The sequence below is a fragment of the Acipenser ruthenus genome, chromosome 2, assembly GCF_902713425.1.
Source record: "Acipenser ruthenus chromosome 2, fAciRut3.2 maternal haplotype, whole genome shotgun sequence".
Lineage (NCBI taxonomy): Eukaryota > Metazoa > Chordata > Actinopteri > Acipenseriformes > Acipenseridae > Acipenser > Acipenser ruthenus.
The window spans coordinates 69522651-69537847 of NC_081190.1; positions in this window are offsets into that span (position 1 = coordinate 69522651).

Genomic DNA, 15197 nt, shown 5'->3' on the forward strand with positions numbered 1-15197 from the left:
GTTCACCGCTGCATCCCCCCGGCAACTCGGGAAACGGCGGCTGACACACGCGTCCTCCAAAACGTGTCCCTGCCTAGCCATCTTTTTTGCACTGCGGATCCACAGCGAAGCCATCAGACCTATAGTGCCGGAGGACAACACAGATCTGACTGGCTTCACTGCAGACCTGCAGGCGCCCTATCAGCCACAGGGGTCGCTGGTGCGCGGTGAACCGTGGCTTGCCCAGCCGACCTAAGCCCTCCCTACCCGGGCGGTGCTCGGCCAATTGTGCACCGCCCCCTGGGAACTCCCGGTCACGGTCGGCAATGGCACAGCCTGGATTTGAACCAGCAATCTCCAGGCTATAGGGCGCATCCTGCACTCCATGCGGAGCGCCTTTACTGGATGCGCCACTCGGAAGCCCCCAGAAAGGCTACTTCTTGACGCTTCAGTCAGTACCTGCAGTGTAACCTTTCTTTTCTTTTATCGACGAAAATAATTTGCATATATTCATTTACAGTTTTTAAGGTGTTGGTTGTGTTTTTTTCCACCGGCTTTTGGGATCAGTTTGGTGTATTATCTGGTGTGGCACGAAGGTCATTTTTTGTGTCAAATATAAACAATGTTTGGGATTTAATTTTTTGTAATAATGACATTGAAAAGCAAAACAATAGTACATCGTTCTGAGAGGAGAGGTTTTTTATTTGTATTTTTGTTTTGTTTCCGCATACTATTTTAATAAGAGTTATATTTTTCTGTAAACCACTGAAATCAAGTCCACAGACAATATTTCATAATATTAAGATTGTTATTCTCAATTACTTTACAAAAACAACGGTACTGTGTGTTTGCTTGAAAATCAGTAGCATGTCCCTCTTTGTGTTTGTTCCAACTGACCAGTTAAGCTTCTAATAAGCACTTAATTGGTCCAATTGAGTAATTTTAGTGTACAGTTGGAACAAAAACCAGGAGGGACACCGGCCCTCCAGGACCGGAATTGCCCACCCCTGCATTAAAGAGTACCGATTTACTTTAATTAACAAACTCCGAGCAGGTCACACTGTTTAAAAGGACCTCATCGTATTTTACTAAGCTTTTTTCTTTAAACGTTTTTCATCATATATCACTTTCAAGTAAGTGAAGGTTTTCAGAAAATTAGTGTAGGGAGACTGATATACAAAGTTTGGATCGTTTCAATAATTTTATGTCATGCAGAGCTACGTGTGTGTGATTTATTTATGTATTTTCTTTTTTTTACAATAAACAATCATCATCGTATTTGAAAAATCCTTTATTCTTTTCCCGACTTGTCTCTTGAAGTAGATTATATAAGTAATTTGTGTTTTCTCACCCCACATACAAACACACAGACTTTTCAGAACATTGTTGTACTTCATAAGATCCTTGTTACATAAGCATTACAGCATTCTAGTCGAGGAAATATATTTTAAATAAAGATTTCTAACAATTGTAATAGTTGTGGCAATACGGCAGATTTCCAAAAGTTACATCCTGCTATTACTGAATTTCTAAACTCTGTATTTTGCATTATTTTGTTATACCAATTTTATTCAGAAGAGGAAGAGGAGATTCAATTCAGCTGATACACTTTAGTTATAAGGTACTTGTTTTTGCACAATACATTAATACGTGTCAGTAGTAAATATATGTTGTGAAGAAAAAAAAAGGTAACATGACATCTTCCAATAACCCATATATTTCTAACCATGATCTGTGTATGGAGCAGGTGCATCATATTCTTACCACCAAAAATCTTGATAATGCCAGAATCATAACTGTCCCTCCTGTGCAACCAAAGGGTGGAGAAGTCTATGTGTATTGTTCAACATCATCCACAGCTGAGCATGCTCTTGATGTCCGTTTTGACCAGTACAGATGGGAATTGAAAGGATCAAATTATCACCCTAGTCGACAGAATGCATCCACTGTACTTTGTGATGGTGGTCCACTATGAAAGGCACTATATAAAATAAAGATTGATTGATTGATTGATTGATTGAAAAGGTACTATTATCTAAAGAACAACAAAGGAAAAGACTCCATTTACGGGTTTCGGCATCCTATCTATTGCTTTCAAGAACCACAACCAAGACAACTGTATGCAGTACATTATTTGGGAAATTAGGCATTGTGTCACAGGACCCCATGAAAACATAAAAATGTGCTTAGCACACAGTCAGAAATAGGCTCAGACAAACATATAGCTGTTGATCGCCGACAAAACTTGAAGCAAGTGCAAAATGCAATATACCAAGAACAAAAAAAGCAACGCATTTCCAATGATGAAATCTTTAGCCTGTATGAATTAGCAGTGCACCTGAGAGACTATGTGTCAAAGATTACCCTCTACACTGATCTTTTAGTTTCATTTGCTCATCCCGTTCTCTTAACTGAAGCTTGTGCTGTCATTGATTTGTCTAATGATGATCTTTCTCTTCCACAGTTCATGTCATATGATACCACATTTAATCTTGGTGATTTCTACTTATCACCCTTTGTGATTCACAATGTGACCTTGACTGGGGATCCTGTATTTCCTGTAGCGTTTCTGTTACATGAGAGGAAATTCATCAAGTTATCACCAACAGTTTTTGAGGGATATTTTACAGCAGCTGAATGGTGGAAAAATATATGGTATTCCTGTTGTTACAGACAGAGAAAGAGGAATTGCAGAGCCTCTTCAAGAAGACTTCCTAAAACTTCCAACAGTTCAAAGAGCACGGAGGGATTAAGGATGACAGAAAAGTTTTAAAAGATCATGTAGAGCAGTGCTGCCCAAACCCGGTCCTGGAGAGCCCCTATCCAGCAGGTTTTATAGGTAACCTTTAATCATCAATTTCTTAACACCTGGAACAATTTCATTGTGATCAATTAAGCAGGTGATTTATTAAATGAAGTCATTTAGAGATCATTTGGTACAAAAAATGAACTACCCTTTTCAGCCCTCAATGGCCTGGATTACATGCTGGGAAAATGTCATGACTTATCTGTCTACTGTCATGACTTATTTAAGGTGGTACGGCTGAATTATAATTTTAGATAGTTTTGGTTTGTTTAATTTAACAATTCCTGCTTTGAAACTTCATGTTGTATTTGATTTTTGTATAATGTATTATATTTGTATTCAAACATAAACTAAACATAAACTAAAACTAACTAAAATTGTAATCCAGACCGTACCACCTTAAATAAGTCATGACAGTAAACAAGTCATGACATTTTCCCAGCATGTAAACTGGCCCAGTGACCAGAGTTCCCTTAATTGAACAAGTTATTTGCTTAATTGATCAATAACTTCCATGTGTTCCCAGTCTTTAGAAATTAGCGATTTAGGGTGACCTACAAAACTTACTGGATAGGGGCTCTCCAGGACCGTGTTTGGGCAGCACTGATGTAGAGCAACTGATTAATACCCCCTCATTGGCATATTTTCAAACACACTATGATAAATTTAGCCTACAATGGTGCAAATCTTTCAAAGACTATTTTGACAGACACTTGAAAGATTCCATAGCTCAACACACAGCAAAATGTGTTACTGATAAATTTGCTGCTTTCCAGATAAATAGAGGTGCTACAATTAATATCAGTGAAAGCATGCACTAAGTTATCAAGCAGCAAACTGACTGTTGACTCTATTGTGCTGGCAATGTTCTTCATGCAGACATACTACGTCCATGAGTTCCGACATGCAGTCTGTGGGTTAGGAAACTATGAACTAAAGAATACATTTCAATACCTGGACAAATCACCTGTTCAGGTGTCACTTCCAGTGTTTTATTCTCTGGAAACAATCATCAAACACATTAAAAAAGCCAACCCAATACAAGTGACAAGAGTGGAAAAAGAACAGCACTACCGGATGTCACAGAAGTCTTTAGCAAGATACTGTGAAGAATCAGGCTGCGTGTCACTTTGCACAAACTAGCACTTTTGTAGTAAGAAGTGTAGATGGAACACACTGTCATGCTGTAACACTACTACCAGAGCCTTCAACTTGTTCTTGCCCAAGCACTGGTTGTGCGATCACATTTTTGCTGCACAGATAGCAATTGGGTACAAGGAAGCTGCTGATAAGTGTACGTATTCTCTATCGATACTGCATAAAAGAAAACATGGAAGAGCAAATGAGTCTGGGAGAAAGACACCAAGGAAAGGTGACTATGACCACATCATTGAACCTGCACCAGACTCCATTGTCATAACATCTGGAAAGTGTAAAAGGAAGAGAGACGCTGATGATGAAGACAGTATGGAACCTGCAACAGACCTGCAAGATGGCCTTATGAATTCTCCTCGGAAGTCTAGGCAGAGGAAACATGAATCTCAGTGCAATGTGGAAGATTCTGCTTGTTTAACTCCTGCTAGGGAAAGTAAGCAAGTAGAATGTGATCCAGTGCATTACAACGAAACAGCTGAATCCATATCACATTTCACATTTCAGTGATATCCTGGATACACTGGTTTCAGTGATGAAGATGGAAATTCGCTTCCCAAACATTCAACGCCACAGTCAAAAAAACAACACAAATACCACTGAGAATACAAAATGCTCTCCATGGGACAAACCTGAAGTTAAAACGAAGTATGCGAAGCATATTCGAAATTATGACATTAAAACACTAGACCCAGGACAATGGCTGAATTCAACAGTGATTGAAGAGGCAATTTCTGCTTTCATTTGCAATTAGAAGCAAATGAACCAGATTTTAGCAGATTTGTCCAACCTACATATATCAGTGTTGTAACTGGTAGCCCTGATGTTTTTTTATGTCTTTCCTGAACACAATGTAGCTCTTAACAAAGATATTCTGTAAATCCCATTCAATATTGATGCGTGGGGCCCTGGCCATCACTGGTGCATTGGAGTTGTAATTTTTTCTACACATGAACTAGTCATTCTTGAGTCTAAAAAAACACCAGAACAGGGCACAGAAACATAGTGAAGTGTTAATGTCCATATCAGAAAGTGAATGCATCTTTCGACAAAGCAGACTGGAAGATCATCTTGTGCTCAGATGCAATGCAGCAAAACAATTCAAATGACTGTGGGGTGTACACAATTTTGAATGACTTTACAATAATTACTGGGCACAGATATGGATACATAGTGAGCCCGTCAGTTTGCAAATGGGCAGCAGTGAGGATTACTGAACAGAAGCAATGCATGTGCAAAATTAAGAAAAGGAGAGTTCGACATTCATATGCTGATCTACACAAAACCCTGCTGGCAATGGACCTGCATGTCACTCTTGAAGAGAACAATCTCATGCATCACTTATCTGCACTTACTGATCATAACACTAGCATATGGTCAACCTGTGCTGATATGTCCTGGCAACCTTTCAACTGCAGACTGCATTTTTCTTTGTTGTCAATGTTGAATGTGGTATCATGGAGTTTGCATTTCTACTTGCACCACAAAACTTCCTGAGTATCATGTTTACCAGAAATGTTTGTGGAACAGAGAGGTTGACAAATAATGCATAATGCACACTGTTTTTAAGTGTGGACGATTACACGTTGGCAAGATGTCAGCAATGTACACAAACTGGACAGTCTAAATGGTATTTCAGCAAATCAAATGTTTATTACAGCTCTTCGCCATAGAGGGGGATATTTACTGGGGTGGGTCAAAGAAAATAAACAGAAGTCACCTGGTCCTTAGACCAGATAAAGTAGCTCTATCCAGTTCATTTGAGTCCCCGAGATCACTTGGTCATTTCAAGTTAGTCCCGAAGCTGTGTCTATTCCCCCAGCAATCATTCTGGCACTGGTTAGACAGATGATCAAACAAAAAAGTAATATTCCACAGTTCACTGTGTCGCAAGGTTAATTGTCCTGGCCTAGCCCAGCTCGGCTCTTCTCTCCTGGCATCCCCCAGCACAACTGACACCCTGTGACAGAAATACAGTGATTCCTGGTTGTAAATGTCCCTCCTGACCAGAGTTCTTTGGAAGGGCTGGTCTGACAGTTCTTTTCCAGGGCCGGGAAGTCGGGCAGTCTGGATGAAGGCGAGACTCCGTTGCAAGAACGCATTGACCCGGAAGGGAAATGATGTGGCAGCCGCAGATTGGAGAGGCGGTTGCACTTGTTTACCAAGGGGTCACGTGTGACGGCATAAAAGGGGGTGGAGAATCGCTATGTGTTCCTTTGCTTATGGTTTGTGTAAATAAACTGAGAAGGACTGTGAGAGACCCGTTCCTAATCAGAAAAGTACAGTGAGTGTTTTGTTTGTTTTGTCTTGTAATTGTTTTGTCTTGTCTTGCACTTTCCCAGACAGCTAGCACAGTTCCAGAGCTGTCGCCGAGGGCCAGCATTAAGCCGGTACGCCACTTCACCAACAGTCACTAAATAACCTGTATCACCCACGATGAGCACTACTGCACGCACCCAGGACTGGTGACTGTGTATGTATTATTCATCCATCCATTATCATTAACTGCTTACTCCTTTACAGGGTTGCGGTGTATGTATTATTGTGGGTCAGATATCGTGTTTATTAGTTGGGACTGCAATCCCGTTACTGTTTACCCCATGCAGTACACATTGTTGTGTATTGCTGGGGGAATTATTGTTTTGGTAACCAGACCTGGAATAAAAATAAACCCCACTTTTCCAAACTGGATTACAAGGCTCTGTTTGTTTAATTACCGCACTGCATCACTCCTGCACCTGTTCTCACTCAGCCACATTGCCACACACCCTCAACCACAAATCTCCCCTTTATACTCCAGACCCCACAGCCTGAATCAATCCTGCATCTATCCCTAGGCAACAGGTGCAGTTAAATCAACAATGAATCAAGAAAATAGCATCTAGAACACATGTTTTCGGCTACCAAGGTGGGAGTCATGAAAAACAGCGCTACCACCTCTCGGGAGGCCAAACTTCACCAATGAACGAAGGGAAATAATTGTTCCTGCCACAACAAGCAAAATAATTTTGTCAGTTAACTTTCAAAGTTATCCTTTCACCAGGGTTATGTCAAAACAATGATTAAGCACAGAATTCAGAACATGAAATAACATTCCATGTCATTCCAGTTTTAATTTGTATTTCAGTGTCCAGTAACAGGATAAAGGGGATTTAAGATTCATATTGGGGTTTTAGTCACAAGCTGTCATTCCCTATTCTACACTGTTTTTAGTGTATTTTTGGTATTCCAGGGCTGTCATCCCATAGAAAACAGCTGTCATTCCATGTCATTCCACTTTTAGGTTATTTATTAGACTTCCTTATATTACGGACTTTGGGGGTTTTAGGATCTGTTTATTGGTTTTAAAGATATGTGCTGTTATTCTGTTTTGTCCATTGTTTTCTATGGGCATTCTGTTTTTGCCATTGTTTTCTATGGGCATTCCTTTTTGTCATTCGCTTTAGTACTTCCCAGCAAAGAGGCAAATGTCAGGGTTCGAATTACTTGGGGCTGGGGGTGGGGTCGATCCTGTTAAGTTTCTCCAAGTAGTTTTATTATCAAATTTCCTTTTTAACATGTTTTAAGCCAACGAGTATCACTTAAAACAGACAGGAACCTGTTAAAAACATTAAACGTTAATTGTATGATGACATTTCCTGCCTTGTCTATGAAGTTTTCAGTGCCAATCAATGATAATGAGAAAGTGTCTCCTGACAATCTGAAAACTCCCCTGAGCATTTTACACAGGCTAATGCATATGCTTATATTAAGACAGATTAAATAGTATTCCTTTTGTAAGTAAAGAAGTGACATTTTATTTGATCAGAAAATGAACACGATTTAATCTTATTACACCTTGATTTATGTCTCAGCCTATAATGTTGACTCAAACAAAAACTCCAGCCAAGATCAGCAAAGAAATTAGCCTTCATAAAATGAGTATTTATCTAATTTCGATTGTCAGAAGGCTCCTTATCTTTCTCCTTATCATTGATTGGTACCTGTGGCGGAGTGTCCCGCCCCTATTTATTATTATTTGTATTTTTGTTTGCGGCGCGGGTAAAAGCGCCGCGTCTTTTATTATTATTTAAAAACCCCGTGAGGATGCATGGCTGATCAGCTACTGATTACTTAAATAGCTGACAGTCATGCATCCTTACCAAACGCGTGCAGACCAGAGTATATAAACCTGCAGCTCTCTGCACTTGATGTTGGGGTGTTGGAGTAGAGAGTACGGGGAGCGGAGAGAAGGAATAATATTTAAAAAACAATTGCTAATACGTGCTGGATAATCCAGCACGGCACTTACTTGTTTGTTTATTTATTCGTTTGGCCCTCGTGCCCTTTTGTTTGTATTTTGTTTAAATATTTTGTTTGTTTATTATTAAATACGCTGAGTGCTTTTGCACTCAGTTTCACCCGCCCATCCACTGTTTTGGAGTCAGTTACTTCCTGGTCCGTGACGTCATCCACCACACCACTGCGAGCCAGACTGTCACATATGGTGTCAGAAGTGGGATAAAACAAACGCCTCCAATAGCCGGACCAGGAAAGAAAAGCTCGTTTTTTTGTTCGTTTTTTTTTCAAAGTGGTTTTGTGTGTTTTTTGGGGAAAAAAAAAAAAAAAAAAAATATGGGAAGAAGCGGACGGAGGAAGCAGCAGCTACAGCAGCGTGGGGCCGGTCGCAGGTCCCACTGTAGCTCAACCATGCTGGACGTCTGCCCCACCTGCTTGAAAGGTGAGGAGTGGTGCTTCGCTGTTGGGGAGGTGGGTCACATAGCACCCGACCAACCCCCTCCATGGCAGGAGAAAGAGGAGCCAGAGCGTCCAGTGAGGGAGGACCTGCATCCTCCAAAGAGGACGAATGCACTCTCCTCTGAGGGAGTCTGGGACTGGCTGGTGGAGCCGGGGAGGGATTATGAGGAAGCCCTCCCTGCAGTGATCAACCTCCTGTGGGCAAGAGATGGGGAGCGCTGGGAGGCCTGGGAACAGCAACACCACCCAGCTTCCCTCCCAGACATCGCAGCCATGGTGTTCAACTACCTGGCTGCGGATATGGGAGAGACCCTGCTGCTGCCATCTCCAGCACAAAAGGGAGAGGAGCCATCGCTACCGTCTCCACCAGCAGAGGGAGAGGAGCCATCGCTGCCGTCTCCAGCGCCAGAGGGAGAGGAGCCATCGCTGCCGTCTCCAGCGCCAGAGGGAGAGGAGCCATCGCTGCCGTCTCCAGCGCCAGAGGGAGAGGAGCCATCGCTGCCGTCTCCAGCGCCAGAGGGAGAGGAGCCATCGCTGCCGTCTCCAGCGCCAGAGGGAGAGGAGCCATCGCTGCCGTCTCCAGCATCAGAGGGAGAGGAGCCATCGCTGCCGTCTCCAGCGCCAGAGGGAGAGGAGCCATCGCTGCCGTCTCCAGCGCCAGAGGGAGAGGAGCCATCGCTGCCGTCTCCAGCGCCAGAGGGAGAGGAGCCATCGCTGCCGTCTCCAGCATCAGAGGGAGAGGAGCCATCGCTACCGTCTCCAGCATCAGAGGGAGAGGAGCCATCGCTACCGTCTCCAGCGCCAGAGGGAGAGGAGCCATCGCTACCGTCTCCAGCATCAGAGGGAGAGGAGCCATCGCTACCGTCTCCAGCATCAGAGGGAGAGGAGCCATCGCTACCGTCTCCAGCATCAGAGGGAGAGGAGCCATCGCTGCCGTCTCCAGCATCAGAGGGAGAGGAGCCATCGCTACCGTCTCCAGCATCAGAGGGAGAGGAGCCATCGCTACCGTCTCCAGCATCAGAGGGAGAGGAGCCATCGCTACCGTCTCCACCAGCAGAGGGAGAATGCCTGCTGGTTTCGCCTCCACAGCCTGGGGAGGAGCCCGAACGTCCTACGCCCGAGTGGGAGGAGCCCGAACGTCCTACGCCCGAGTGGGAGGAGCCCGAACATCCTACGCCCGAGAGGGAGGAGTCGGTGCGTCCACAGCCCAAGAGGGAGGAGTCGGTGCGTCCACAGCCCAAGAGGGAGGAGTCGGTGCGTCCACAGCCCAAAGAGGGGGGAGTCGGTGCGTCCATAGCCCAAGAGGTGGAAGTCTGCGCTTCCACAGCCTTAGGACCCAAGCTGCAGTCCCAAGAGCCAGAAGGGGAGGAGTTACAGGCTCAACCCCCTGAATTTTTCTGGGGGGGAGAAGGGCAGGATGCTGGTGTTCCCCAGCAGCCTCTATTTATGCTGCTGAAGGGAGCACGGCACACACCAGCCCAGCCGCCACAGCAGAGGGAGCCAGCACTGCCACAGCCTCCTTCTGAGTGGCCAGCATCCGCCCCATCGCCTCTGCCTCCACCACCACCAGGAGCAGAGCAGCAGGAGCTGCCTCTGTCTCCACCACCACCAGGAGCAGAGCAGCAGGAGCTGCTTCTGTCTCCACCATCACCAGGAGCAGAGCAGCAAGAGCTGCCTCTGCCTCCGCCACCTCCACCAGCAGAGGGTGAATGCCTGCTGGTTCCACATCCACCGTCGTGGGAGGACTGCTTGCCCCTCCCACCTCCACCAGCAGAGGGTGAATGCCTGCTGGTTCCGCCTCCACCGTCGTGGGAGGACTGCTTGCCCCTCCCACCTCCACCAGCAGAGGGTGAATGCCTGCTGGTTCTGCCTCAACCGTCGTGGGAGGACTGCTTGCCCCTCCCACCTCCACCAGCAGAGGGTGAATACCTGCTGGTTCCGCCTCAGCCGCCGTGGGAGGACTGCTTGCCACTCCCAGCTCCACCAGCAGAGGGTGAATACCTGCTGGTTCCACCTCAGCCGCCGTGGGAGGACTGCTTGCCACTCCCAGCTCCACCAGCAGAGGGTAAATACCTGCTGGTTCCGTCTCAGCCGCTGTGGGAGGACTGCTTTCCCCTCCCACCATCGTCATTGCCTGGGGATGGCTGTTCTGCATCGCCTGGGGCTGCCTTTTGTTCTCCACAGGACACAGGGTACGAGGGAGAAGTGGAGCTCCCGCTGCCGCCTCCATGGCCAGGGGCTCCCCTCCCGAGTTCGCCTTCCGGGGGTCCGCTGCTGCTGCCGTCGCCTTCCGAGGGTCCGCTGCTGCTGCCGTCGCCTTCCGAGGGTCCGCTGCTGCTGCCGTCGCCTTCCGAGGGTCCGCTGCTGCTGCCGTCGCCTGGGGTCGCCAGGGATCCTGCTTCGCCTGGGGTCGTCGAGGGTCCGGCTTCGCCTAGGGTCACCGGGGATCCTGCTTCGCCTGGGGTCGTCGAGGGTCCGGCTTTGCCTGGGGTCGCCAGGGATCCTGCTTCGCCTGGGGTCGTCGAGGGTCCGGCTTCACCTGGGGTCGCCAGGGATCCTGCTTCGCCTGGGGTCGCTACACGATGGCCGGAGCTCCATGAAAGGGAGCTGCCAGAAATGAAGAAAGGGGGGGAGGTCAGGAGACCAGCTCCCCCAGCCGCACTTTCGCGGCAGGATAGAGTGTGGCGGGAGCCCCGGAAGAGGGAGCTGCCGGCCACGAAGAATGGGGGGGTGCCAGAGATTCCACCATGGCCACCCCCCAGAAGTAACTTGCTTCCCCCTCTTCCGGGACTTTAAGACTGAGGGGGGAGGTGGCCGTTGGGGCCATGTGTGCTGCGCACAAGGGGGGGCATGTGTGGCGGAGTGTCCCGCCCCTATTTATTATTATTTGTATTTTTGTTTGCGGCGCGGGTAAAAGCGCCGCGTCTTTTATTATTATTTAAAAACCCCGTGAGGATGCATGGCTGATCAGCTACTGATTACTTAAATAGCTGACAGTCATGCATCCTTACCAAACGCGTGCAGACTCTGGCCGGGGGATAATAAGATAATTACCAACTAGTTAATCCCTCGGCCAGAGTATATAAACCTGCAGCTCTCTGCACTTGATGTTGGGGTGTTGGAGTAGAGAGTACGGGGAGCGGAGAGAAGGAATAATATTTAAAAAACAATTGCTAATACGTGCTGGATAATCCAGCACGGCACTTACTTGTTTGTTTATTTATTCGTTTGGCCCTCGTGCCCTTTTGTTTGTATTTTGTTTAAATATTTTGTTTGTTTATTATTAAATACGCTGAGTGCTTTTGCACTCAGTTTCACCCGCCCATCCACTGTTTTGGAGTCAGTTACTTCCTGGTCCGTGACGTCATCCACCACACCACTGCGAGCCAGACTGTCACAGTACCAAAAAATGGAAAGGCAGGAAATTTCATCATGCAGTTAACACATTTTTAACAGGTTCCTTTCCAGTCTTACAGCATGTACTCAAAAACTCAGAAAAGCTGGTTAGTGGGCTTCATTTATTGCACAGTCAAAAGATAGAATATTTAACACATTGCATCAACTTTAATAGTAATAGTTTAATAGTAGAAAATAATTTCCTAGTCTCTGTTAATCATGGTGCACTAATGATCCAAGCAGAAACTGCTATAGAAAAAAATATACAGAACAAATACCATGCCATATTAAATGGTAAGAAATTAAACATTAAAAAAAAAAAAGAAATATTGAGATATGTCATGTTTTCAGACAGGAAGGGCCTGGTTTGCAGATTGGACACTGGAGGATAGCAGAGAGAGAGAGATAGAGAGAGATGGAAAGTGGAAATCAGAGAGTGAAGATGCAGTTTCTTAGGCAGAAAAGGGACTAGATTTGCAGCAGTAATCAGCAATAAAATAGAATCTTAGAATGTGATATTATTGAATTGCTACTGAGTAATGTAATCTGAAACAAAAACACATTGGAAATGTGAAAAAATGCCAAGTTATCAAAAGTGCCCAGCCATTTAAAGTAGAGATATCAAAAACACAAGCTAAGTTTCAAGAAACCATTGAGGCAACCTTGCCCAGCACAAAGCAAATAGACTGTAAAACTGTAAAACCAATGGGGTCCAAGGTTGCCCCAATTGTTTCTTGTTTAAAAGTACTGCATATATGATATATTTGCTACTGTAGCCCAGACGGTAAGCTTTCAGGCTGCGAGGGAGGATTGTTGGTTTCAGTTGGCTTACAGCGCGGGAGGTTACCGTTATTACAATTCTAAGAGCTGAGAAGGGGGGTTACACAAGCATAATCAAATAGGCGCCACAAACTAAACACGTGATTCACCAAAACCACAGATTAAATTTAGAAGATAGCAGTGCTTTGACTGAACGCTAGCAGTGTCTAACAAATTCAGAATAGGGAGTCGCTGTTCATGTGAAACAGATGATAATAAACTGGCCTGTTATTTTGGCTCTTTCTCCTAGTTGGGGTCTGTGGCAGAGCAGAAGAAAATCCCTGCATGTAAATAGAGGGGGCACGGCAAAGCCCTGTTAATAAATGTATTGTGCTGTTAAATTTGTTTATTGTGGGTTTATTTAATGGGTTGCTGGGTGATTTGTATTATGATTTAAAATGTATTATTGTCTGGTGTATTGTTTATTTTTATTTTAACAGGTGTTGTATGTCATGTTTATTTAAAACACAAGTAATTTGGTTTGTTATTATTTGGTTTGTATGTGGTCTGGGAGAGGCGATGGTAGCAGCTCATCTCTGCCAGACAGCTCGTGAGACTGCGTGGTTGGCAGCAAATTCATTAACAGAGTTGCTGTTGACCATGCAGATACTAACCAGGTGCAAAATGTGACCATCTCCAGTTTGATTAATTGATTAATTTGTTTATATTACTTATCTGGAGATGGTCACCTGTATAAAAACCAGCAGCTTTTGCTGTTCGGGGTGGTGTGTTTGGAAGGAGGTATGTGAGAGAGCAAGACAGAACGAAACAAAAATGTAAGAGTTAGGACTAAAGTAAAACTAGAATATAGGATCAGTGCCCAGCCTGACCTAGGAATTGTTTTGTGTTGGAGATCTGTTTTTGTTTAAGCTTTAATTTTGCACTGTGAGCAGTGTTTCTTTGTACAACCTTTTTATTTAGTTTTTGTTTAAATAAAAACGTGCACCAGCGCTTTCAACCCCGCAAGTACCTGCATCTGCCTGTTTGTCAGCTTTCTGGTCTGGGAACGTCACCACTCAGCCATCCTGACTCAGGGTCTTTCATTTGTGTCCATGGCACCATTTAATCCATGAAGACAAGCATCATGGGATATTTTTCTCCTTTGCAATAAGTTATTTTAAACATATATTTAGTATATTGCTGCTCTAGAAAGAGTGCAAAGAAGAGCAACCAGAATTATCCCGGGTTTAAAAGGCATGTCGTATGCAGACAGGCTAAAAGAACTGAATCTATTCAGTCTTGAACAAAGAAGACTACGCAGTGATCTGATTCAAGCATTCAGAATCCTAAAAGGAAGTCACAATGTCAACCCAGGGGACTTTTTTGACCTGAAAAACGAAACAAGGACCAGGGGTCACAAATGGAGATTAGATAAAGGGGCATTCAGAACAGAATATAGGAGGCACTTTTTTACACAGAGAATTGTGAGGGTATGGAACCAACTCCCCAGTAATGTTGTTAGGGCAGCAGTGTGGTGTAGTGGTTAGGGCTCTGGACTCTTGACCGGAGGGTTGTGGGTTCAATCCCCAGTGGAGGACACTGCTGTTGTACCCTTGAGCAAGGTACTTTACCTAGATTGCTCCAGTAAAAACCCAACTGTATAAATGGGTAATTGTATGTAAAAATAATGTGATATCTGTATAATGTATAATGTGATATCTTGTAACAATTGTAAGTCGCCCTGGATAAGGGCGTCTGCTAAGAAATAAATAATAATAATAATAATAATAATAATAATAATAATAATGTTGTTGAAGCTGACACCCTGGGATCCTTCAAGAAGCTGCTTGATGAGATTCTGGGATCAATAAGCTACTAACAACCAAACGAGCAAGATGGGCTGAATGGCCTCCTCTCGTTTGTAAACTTTCTTATGTTGTTTTGTTCTTCTAGTACACTGTGTTGTATGTGGTCTCGTCCCACAGTCCTTTTGCAATCCTCAAATCACTCCAGTGTTCTTTATTGCTAAACCTACCAACATTTTATATACCGTTACTCATCATGACTGATTAAATCTGAGCAACAAAACAAAAAGCTAATTTACTACTAAATGTATGTATTTACCGTTTTACCAGTAAACATGACAAATATACACCCTCATAACTTCAATGCAAAATGCTCTCTTCGTGTTGTTATTACCACTTAGAAAGAGTACATATATTTAAAAATTTAGTATACCTAATATGCAGCTTAGTAGGGTATTTAATGGCAAAAAATATATCAGCAGCCTATTACTTAATGGCTGTGTGCTAGAAGGCTGAACTGTTGTACAAGGGAAATATTGACTACTGTTTGGTAAAGAGAGACG